This window comes from Chiloscyllium punctatum, chromosome 15, assembly GCF_047496795.1.
Source record: "Chiloscyllium punctatum isolate Juve2018m chromosome 15, sChiPun1.3, whole genome shotgun sequence".
Classification (NCBI taxonomy): Eukaryota; Metazoa; Chordata; class Chondrichthyes; order Orectolobiformes; family Hemiscylliidae; genus Chiloscyllium; species Chiloscyllium punctatum.
This window is the reverse complement of record NC_092753.1, coordinates 4,766,536-4,779,304: the sequence shown is the minus strand read 5'-3', so window position 1 is coordinate 4,779,304 and position 12,769 is coordinate 4,766,536. Positions and strand designations below refer to the sequence as shown.

Here is a 12,769-nt window from a genome sequence, read left to right as displayed (position 1 = left end):
GCGTGCTCTGCCACTCTATAAGGGCGTTGCTGATCAGATTGTGCCCTTTAACTGTGCCCTCTAACAGCAAGAGCGCACAGTTAGAGGGCACAGTTAGAAAGCATAATCTAATCAGCAATGACCTTGTAGAGTGGCAGAGCTCGCATGGGGGGCTGAATGGGCTGCTCTGAATTCACACATTTAGCCTATTGCCAGGAGTGCCTGGAGCATGGCTCGAGACCAGCACCAACAACTCGCCTCAACGTAAAACACTCAAAGCGAAGCAAGTCTGTAAGGTGACACCCCATCACCACGCACTCCTGCTCACACCCGATCACCACACACTCCTGCTGACACCCCATCACCACACACTCCTGCTCACACCCGATCACCACACACTCCTGCTGACACCCCATCACCACACACTCCTGCTCACACCCGATCACCACACACTCCTGCTGACACCCCATCACCACGCACTCCTGCTCACACCCGATCACCACACACTCCTGCTGACACCCCATCACCACACACTCCTGCTCACACCCGATCACCACACACTCCTGCTCACACCCGATCACCACACACTCCTGCTGACACCCCATCACCACACACTCCTGCTCACACCCGATCACCACACACTCCTGCTGACACCCGATCACCACACACTCCTGCTGACACCCCATCACCACACACTCCTGCTGACACCCCATCACCACACACTCCTGCTCACACCCGATCACCACACACTCCTGCTGACACCCCATCACCACACACTCCTGCTCACACCCGATCACCACATCTCCTGCTCACACCCCATCACCACACACTCCTGCTCACACCCGATCACCACACACTCCTGCTCACACCCGATCACCACGTGCTCCTGCTGACACCCCATCACCACACACTCCTGCTCACACCCCATCACCACACACTCCTGCTCACACCCGATCACCACGTGCTCCTGCTCACACTTGATCACCACACACTCCTGCTCACACCCCATCACCACACACTCCTGCTCACACCCCATCACCACAGACTCCTGCTCACACCCGATCACCACACACTCCTGCTCACACCCGATCACCACACACTCCTGCTCACACCCCATCACCACACACTCCTGCTCACACCCCATCACCACAGACTCCTGCTCACACCCCATCACCACACACTCCTGCTCACACCCCATCACCACAGACTCCTGCTCACACTCGATCACTACACACTCCTGCTCACACCCGATCACCACACACTCCTGCTCACACCCGATCATCACACACACCTGCTGACACCCCATCACCACACACTCCTGCTCACACCCGATCACCACACACTCCTGCTGACACCCCATCACCACACACTCCTGCTCACACCCGATCACCACACACTCCTGCTCACACCCGATCACCACACACTCCTGCTGACACCCCATCACCACACACTCCTGCTCACACCCCATCACCACACACTCCTGCTCACACCCGATCACCACACACTCCTGCTGACACACCATCACCACACACTCCTGCTCACACCCGATCACCACACACTCCTGCTCACACCCGATCATCACACACTCCTGCTGACACCCCATCACCACACACTCCTGCTCACACCCCATCACCACACACTCCTGCTCACACCCGATCACCACACACTCCTACTCACACCCGATCACCACACACTCCTGCTCACACCCGATCACCACACACTCCGACTCACACCCGATCATCACACACTCCTGCTGACACCCCATCACCACACACTCCTGCTCACACCCGATCACCACACACTCCTGCTCACACACCATCACCACACACTCCTGCTCACACCCGATCACCACACACTCCTGCTCACACCCGATCACCACACACTCCGACTCACACCCGATCATCACACACTCCTGCAGACACCCCATCACCACACACTCCTGCTCACACCCCATCACCACACACTCCTGCTCACACCCGATCACCACACACTCCTGCTCACACCCGATCATCACACACTCCTGCTCACACCCGATCACCACACACTCCTGCTCACACCCGATAATCACACACTCCTGCTCACACCCCATCACCACACACTCCTGCTCAGACTCGATCACCACACACTCCTGCTCACACCCGATCACCACACACTCCTGCTGACACCCCATCACCACACACTCCTGCTCACACCCCATCACCACACACTCCTGCTGACACCCCATCACCACACACTGCTGCTCACACCCGATCACCACACACTCCTGCTGACACCCCATCACCACACACTCCTGCTCACACCCGATCACCACATCTCCTGCTCACACCCCATCACCACACACTCCTGCTCACACCCGATCACCACACACTCCTGCTCACACCCTATCACCACACACTCCTGCTCACACCCGATCACCACGTGCTCCTGCTGACACCCCATCACCACACAATCCTGCTCACACCCCATCACCACACACTCCTGCTCACACCCGATCACCACGTGCTCCTGCTCACACTTGATCACCACACACTCCTGCTGACACCCCATCACCACACAATCCTGCTCACACCCCATCACCACACACTCCTGCTCACACCCCATCACCACACACTCCTGCTCACACCCCATCACCACAGACTCCTGCTCACACCCGATCACCACACACTCCTGCTCACACCCGATCACCACACACTCCTGCTCACACCCCATCACCACACACTCCTGCTCACACCCCATCACCACAGACTCCTGCTCACACTCGATCACCACACACTCCTGCTCACACCCGATCACCACACACTCCTGCTCACACCCGATCATCACACACACCTGCTGACACCCCATCACCACACACTCCTGCTCACACCCGATCACCACACACTCCTGCTGACACCCCATCACCACACACTCCTGCTCACACCCGATCACCACACACCCCTGCTCACACCCGATCACCACACACTCCTGCTGACACCCCATCACCACACACTCCTGCTCACACCCGATCACCACACACTCCTGCTGACACCCCATCACCACACACTCCTGATCACACCCGATCACCACACACTCCTGCTCACACCCCATCACCACACACTCCTGCTCACACCCGATCACCACACACTCCTGCTCACACCCGATCATCACACACTCCTGCTGACACCCGATCACCACACACTCCTGCTCACACCCGATCACCACACACTCCTGCTCACACCCCATCACCACACACCCCTGCTCACACCCCATCACCACACACTCCTGCTGACACCCCATCACCACACACTCCTGCTCACACCCGATCACCACACACTCCTGCTCACACCCGATCACCACACACTCCGACTCACACCCGATCATCACACACTCCTGCTGACACCCCATCACCACACACTCCTGCTCACACCCCATCACCACACACTCCTGCTCACACCCGATCACCACACACTCCTGCTGACACACCATCACCACACACTCCTGCTCAGACCCGATCACCACACACTCCGACTCACACCCGATCATCACACACTCCTGCTGACACCCCATCACCACACACTCCTGCTCACACCCCATCACCACACACTCCTGCTCACACCCCATCACCACACACTCCTACTCACACCCGATCACCACACACTCCTGCTCACACCCGATCACCACACACTCCGACTCACACCCGATCATCACACACTCCAGCTCAGACTCGATCACCACACACTCCTGCTCACACCCGATCACCACACACTCCTGCTCACACCCGATCACCACACACTCCTGCAGACACCCCATCACCACACACTCCTGCTCACACCCCATCACCACACACTCCTGCTCAGACTCGATCACCACACACTCCTGCTCACACCCGATCACCACACACTCCTGCTCACACACCATCACCACACACTCCTGCTCACACCCCATCACCACACACTCCTGCTCACACCCGATCACCACACACTCCTGCAGACACCCCATCACCACACACTCCTGCTCACACCCCATCACCACACACTCCTGCTCACACCCCATCACCACACACTCCTGCTCAGACTCGATCACCACACACTGCTGCTCACACCCGATCACCACACACTCCTGCTCACACCCGATCACCACACACTCCTGCTCACACCCGATCACCACACACTCCGACTCACACCCGATCATCACACACTCCTGCTGACACCCCATCACCACACACTCCTGCTCACACCCCATCACCACACACTCCTGCTCACACCCGATCACCACACACTCCTGCTCACACCCGATCATCACACACTCCTGCTCACACCCGATCACCACACACTCCTGCTCACACCCGATCATCACACACTCCGACTCACACCCGATCACCACACACTCCGACTCACACCCGATCATCACACACTCCTGCTGACACCCCATCACCACACACTCCTGCTCACACCCCATCACCACACACTCCTGCTCACACCCCATCACCACACACTCCTACTCACACCCGATCACCACACACTCCTGCTCACACCCGATCACCACACACTCCGACTCACACCCGATCATCACACACTCCTGCTGACACCCCATCACCACACACTCCTGCTCACACCCGATCACCACACACTCCTGCTCACACACCATCACCACACACTCCTGCTCACACCCGATCGCCACACACTCCTGCTCACACCCGATCACCACACACTCCGACTCACACCCGATCATCACACACTCCTGCTGACACCCCATCACCACACACTCCTGCTCACACCCCATCACCACACACTCCTGCTCACACCCGATCACCACACACTCCTGCTCACACCCGATCACCACACACTCCTACTCACACCCGATCATCACACACTCCTGCTCACACCCGATCATCACACACTCCTGCTGACACCCCATCACCACACACTCCTGCTCACACCCGATCATCACACACTGCTGCTCACACCCGATCACCACACACTCCTGCTCACACCCCATCACCACACACTCCTACTCACACCCGATCACCACACACTCCTGCTCACACCCGATCATCACACACTCCGACTCACACCCGATCATCACACACTCCTGCTGACACCCCATCACCACACACTCCTGCTCACACCCCATCACCACACACTCCTGCTCACACCCGATCATCACACACTCCTGCTGACACCCCATCACCACACACTCCTGCTCACACCCGATCATCACACACTCCTGCTCACACCCGATCACCACACACTCCTGCTCACACCCCATCACCACACACTCCTGCTCACACCCGATCACCACACACTCCTGCTCACACCCGATCATCACACACTCCGACTCACACCCGATCATCACACACTCCTGCTGACACCCCATCACCACACACTCCTGCTCACACCCCATCACCACACACTCCTGCTCAGACTCGATCACCACACACTCCTGCTCACACCCGATCACCACACACTCCTGCTGACACCCAATCCTCACACACCCCTGCTCACACCCGATCACCACACACTCCTGCTCACACCCGATCACCACGTGCTCCTGCTCACACTTGATCACCACACACTCCTGCTCACACCCCATCACCACACACTCCTGCTCACACCCCATCACCACACACTCCTGCTCACACCCGATCATCACACACTCCTGCTCACACCCCATCACCACACACTCCTGCTCACACCCGATCATCACACACTCCTGCTCACACCCTATCACCACACACTCCTGCTCACACCCGATCACCACACCCTCCTGCTCACACCCCATCACCACACACTCCTACTCACACCCGATCACCACACACTCCTGCTCACACCCCATCACCACACACTCCTGCTCACACCCGATCATCACACACTCCTGCTCACACCCTATCACCACACACTCCTGCTCACACCCGATCACCACACACTCCTGCTCACACCGCATCACCACACACTCCTGCTCACACCCGATCATCACACACTCCTGCTCACACCCCATCACCACACACTCCTGCTCACACCCGATCACCACACACTCCTGCTGACACCCTATCACCACACACTCCTACTCACACCCAATCATCACACACTCCTGCTCACACCCCATCACCACACACTCCTGCTGACACCCCATCACCACACACTCCTGCTCACACCCGATCACCACACACTCCTGCTCACACCCGATCATCACACACTCCTGCTCACACCCGATCACCACACACTCCTGCTCACACCCCATCACCACACACTCCTGCTCACACCCGATCATCACACACTCCTGCTCACACCCCATCACCACACACTCCTGCTGACACCCCATCACCACACACTCCTGCTCACTCCCGATCACCACACACTCCTGCTGACACCCGATCATCACACACTCCTGCTCACACCCGATCACCACACACTCCTGCTCACACCCGATCACCACGTGCTCCTGCTCACACCCCATCACCACACACTCCTGCTGACACCCCATCACCACACACTCCTACTCACACCCGATCATCACACACTCCTGCTCACACTCCATCACCACACACTCCTACTCACACCCGATCACCACGTGCTCCTGCTCACACCCCATCACCACACACTCCTGCTCACACCCCATCACCACACACTCCTGCTCACACCCGATCACCACACACTCCTGCTCACTCCCGATCACCACACACTCCTACTCACACCCGATCATCATACACTCCTGCTCACACCCGATCATCACACACTCCTGCTCACACCTGATCACCACACACTCCTGCTCACACCCGATCACCACGTGCTCCTGCTGACACCCCATCACCACACACTCCTGCTCACACCCGATCATCACACACTCCTGCTCACACCCGATCACCACACACTCCTGCTCACACCCGATCACCACACACACCTGCTGACACCCCATCACCACACACTCCTACTCACACCCGATCACCACACACTCCTGCTCACACTCGATCACCACACACTCCTGCTGACACCCGATCACCACACACTCCTGCTGACACCCCATCACCACACACTCCTGCTCACATCCCATCACCACACACTCCTGCTCACACCCCATCATCACACACTCCTGCTGACACCCCATCACCACACACTCCTACTCACACCCGATCATCACACACGCCTGCTCACACCCCATCACCACACACTCCTGCTGACACCCCATCACCACACACTCCTGCTCACACCCGATCACCACACACTCCTGCTGACACCCCATCACCACACACTCCTGCTCACACCCGATCACCACACACTCCTGCTCACACCCCATCACCACACACTCCTACTCACACCCCATCACCACACACTCCTGCTCACACCCGATCACCACACACTCCTGCTCACACCCCATCACCACACACTCCTACTCACACCCCATCACCACACACTCCTGCTCACACCCGATCATCACACTCCTGCTAACACCCCATCACCACACACTCCTGCTCACACCCGATCACCACACACTCCTGCTGACACCCCATCACCACACACTCCTGCTCACACCCGATCACCACACACTCCTGCTGACACCCGATCACCACACACTCCCCCTCACACCCCATCACCACACACTCCTGCTCACACCCCATCACCACACACTCCTGCTGACACCCCATCACCACACACTCCTGCTGACACCCCATCACCACACACTCCTGCTCACACCCGATCACCACACACTCCTGCTCACACCCCATCACCACACACTCCTGCTGACACCCCATCACCACACACTCCTGCTCACACCCGATCACCACACACTCCTGCTCACACCCGATCATCACACACTCTTGCTCACACCCGATCACCACACACTCCTGCTGACACCCCATCACCACACACCCCTGCTCACACCCCATCACCACACACTCCTGCTCACACCCGATCACCACACTCTCCGACTCACACCCGATCACCACACACTCCGACTAACACCCGATCATCACACACTCCTGCTCACACCCCATCACCACACACTCCTGCTCACACCCGATCACCACACACTCCTGCTCACACCCGATCACCACACACTCCGACTCACACCCGATCATCACACACTCCTGCTGACACCCCATCACCACACACTCCTGCTCACACCCGATCACCACACACTCCTGCTCACACCCCATCACCACACACTCCTACTCACACCCCATCACCACACACTCCTGCTCACACCCGATCACCACACACTCCTGCTCCCACCCCATCACCACACACTCCTACTCACACCCGATCATCACACACTCCTGCTCACACCCGATCATCACACACTCCTGCTAACACCCCATCACCACACACTCCTGCTCACACCCGATCACCACACACTCCTGCTGACACCCCATCACCACACACTCCTGCTGACACCCGATCACCACACACTCCTGCTCACACCCCATCACCACACACTCCTGCTCACACCCGATCACCACACACTCCTGCTGACACCCGATCACCACACACTCCCCCTCACACCCCATCACCACACACTCCTGCTCACACCCCATCACCACACACTCCTGGTGACACCCCATCACCACACACTCCTGCTCACACCCGATCACCACACACTCCTGCTCACACCCGATCATCACACACTCCTGCTCACACCCGATCACCACACACTCCTGCTGACACCCCATCACCACACACCCCTGCTCACACCCCATCACCACACACTCCTGCTCACACCCGATCACCACACTCTCCGACTCACACCCGATCACCACACACTCCGACTAACACCCGATCATCACACACTCCTGCTCACACCCCATCACCACACACTCCTGCTCACACCCGATCACCACACACTCCTGCTCACACCCGATCACCACACACTCCGACTCACACCCGATCATCACACACTCCTGCTGACACCCCATCACCACACACTCCTGCTCACACCCCATCACCACACACTCCTGCTCACACCCCATCACCACACACTCCTGCTCACTCCCGATCACCACACACTCCTGCTCACACCCCATCACCACACACTCCTGCTCACACCCCATCACCACACACTCCTGCTCACACCCGATCACCACACACTCCTGCTCACACCCCATCACCACACACTCCTGCTCACACCCCATCACCACACACTCCTGCTGACACCCAATCATCACACACCCCTGCTCACACCCGATCATCACACACTCCGACTCACACCCGATCACCACACACTCCTGCTCACACCCGATCATCACACACTCCTGCTCACACCCGATTATCACACACTCCGTCTCACACCCGATCACCACACACTCCTGCTCACACCCGATCACCACACACTCCTACTCACACCCGATCATCACACACTCCGGCTGACACCCAATCATCACACACTCCTGCTCACACCCGATCACCACACACTCCTGCTCACACCCGATCACCACACACTCCGTCTCACACCCGATCACCACACACTCCTGCTCACACCCGATCATCACACACTCCGTCTCACACCCGATCACCACACACTCCTGCTCACACCCGATCACCACACACTCCTACTCACACCCGATCACCACACACTCCTGCTCACACCCGATCATCACACACTCCTGCTGACACCCCATCACCACACACTCCTACTCACACCCGATCACCACACACTCCTGCTCACACCCGATCATCACACACTCCGACTCACACCCGATCACCACACACTCCTGCAGACACCCCATCACCACACACTCCTGCTCACACCCCATCACCACACACTCCTGCTCCCACCCCATCACCACACACTCCTGCTCAGACTCGATCACCACACACTCCTGCTCACACCCGATCACCACACACTCCTGCTCACACCCCATCATCACACACTCCTGCTCACACCCGATCACCACACACTCCTGCTCACACCCGATCACCACGTGCTCCTGCTCACACTTGATCACCACACACTCCTGCTGACACCCCATCACCACACACTCCTACTCACACCCGATCACCACACACTCCTGCTCACACCCCATCACCACACACTCCTGCTCACACCCGATCATCACACACTCCTGCTCACACCTTATCACCACACACTCCTGCTCACACCCGATCACCACACACTCCTGCTCACACCCCATCACCACACACTCCTGCTCACACCCGATCATCACACACTCCTGCTCACACCCCATCACCACACACTCCTGCTCACACCCCATCACCACACACTCCTGCTCACACCCGATCACCACACACTCCTGCTGACACCCTATCACATCACACTCCTACTCACACCCGATCATCACACACTCCTGCTCACACCCCATCACCACACACTCCTGCTGACACCCCATCACCACACACTCCTGCTCACACCCGATCATCACACACTCCTGCTCACACCCGATCATCATACACTCCTGCTCACACCCGATCACCACACACTCCTGCTCACACCCGATCATCACACACTCCTGCTCACACCCGATCACCACACACTCCTGCTCACACCCGATCATCACACACTCCTGCTCACACCCGATCACCACACACTCCTGCTCACACCCCATCACCACACACTCCTGCTCACACCCGATCATCACACACTCCTGCTCACACCCCATCACCACACACTCCTGCTGACACCCCATCACCACACACTCCTGCTCACTCCCGATCACCACACACTCCTGCTGACACCCGATCATCACACACTCCTGCTCACACCCCATCATCACACACTCCTGCTCACACCCGATCACCACACACTCCTGCTCACACCCGATCACCACGTGCTCCTGCTCACACCCCATCACCACACACTCCTGCTGACACCCCATCACCACACACTCCTACTCACACCCGATCATCACACACTCCTGCTCACACTCCATCACCACACACTCCTACTCACACCCGATCACCACGTGCTCCTGCTCACACCCCATCACCACACACTCCTGCTCACATCCCATCACCACACACTCCTGCTCACACCCGATCACCACACACTCCTGCTCACTCCCGATCACCACACACTCCTACTCACACCCGATCATCACACACTCCTGCTCACACCCGATCACCACGTGCTCCTGCTCACACCCCATCACCACACACTCCTGCTCACACCCGATCATCACACACTCCGTCTCACACCCGATCACCACACACTCCTGCTCACACCCGATCACCACACACTCCTGCTAACACCCCATCACCACACACTCCTACTCACACCCGATCACCACACACTCCTGCTCACACCCCATCACCACACACTCCTGCTCACACCCCATCACCACACACTCCTGCTCACACCCGATCATCACACACTCCTGCTCACACCCCATCACCACACACTCCTGCTCACACCCGATCATCACACACTCCTGCTCACACCCTATCACCACACACTCCTGCTCACACCCGATCACCACACACTCCTGCTCACACCCCATCACCACACACTCCTACTCACACCCGATCACCACACACTCCTGCTCACACCCCATCACCACACACTCCTGCTCACACCCGATCATCACACACTCCTGCTCACACCCTATCACCACACACTCCTGCTCACACCCGATCACCACACACTCCTGCTCACACCGCATCACCACACACTCCTGCTCACACCCGATCATCACACACTCCTGCTCACACCCCATCACCACACACTCCTGCTCACACCCGATCACCACACACTCCTGCTGACACCCTATCACCACACACTCCTACTCACACCCGATCATCACATACTCCTGCTCACACCCCATCACCACACACTCCTGCTGACACCCCATCACCACACACTCCTGCTCACACCCGATCACCACACACTCCTGCTCACACCCGATCATCACACACTCCTGCTCACACCCGATCACCACACACTCCTGCTCACACCCCATCACCACACACTCCTGCTCACACCCGATCATCACACACTCCTGCTCACACCCCATCACCACACACTCCTGCTGACACCCCATCACCACACACTCCTGCTCACTCCCGATCACCACACACTCCTGCTGACACCCGATCATCACACACTCCTGCTCACACCCGATCACCACACACTCCTGCTCACACCCGATCACCACGTGCTCCTGCTCACACCCCATCACCACACACTCCTGCTGACACCCCATCACCACACACTCCTACTCACACCCGATCATCACACACTCCTGCTCACACTCCATCACCACACACTCCTACTCACACCCGATCACCACGTGCTCCTGCTCACACCCCATCACCACACACTCCTGCTCACACCCCATCACCACACACTCCTGCTCACACCCGATCACCACACACTCCTGCTCACTCCCGATCACCACACACTCCTACTCACACCCGATCATCATACACTCCTGCTCACACCCGATCATCACACACTCCTGCTCACACCTGATCACCACACACTCCTGCTCACACCCGATCACCACGTGCTCCTGCTGACACCCCATCACCACACACTCCTGCTCACACCCGATCATCACACACTCCTGCTCACACCCGATCACCACACACTCCTGCTCACACCCGATCACCACACACTCCTGCTGACACCCCATCACCACACACTCCTACTCACACCCGATCACCACACACTCCTGCTCACACTCGATCACCACACACTCCTGCTGACACCCGATCACCACACACTCCTGCTGACACCCCATCACCACACACTCCTGCTCACACCCCATCACCACACACTCCTGCTCACACCCCATCATCACACACTCCTGCTGACACCCGATCACCACACACTCCTACTCACACCCGATCATCACACACGC

The 12,769-nt window shown here is 57.9% G+C and overlaps 1 protein-coding gene across 5 annotated transcripts in view; it reads left to right on the top strand.

Annotated features, from left to right (window-relative positions):
• Positions 1–12,769, top strand: part of LOC140485993 (H(+)/Cl(-) exchange transporter 4) — a 213,875-nt gene that overhangs the window by 87,979 nt on the left and 113,127 nt on the right. The window lies entirely within an intron of this gene.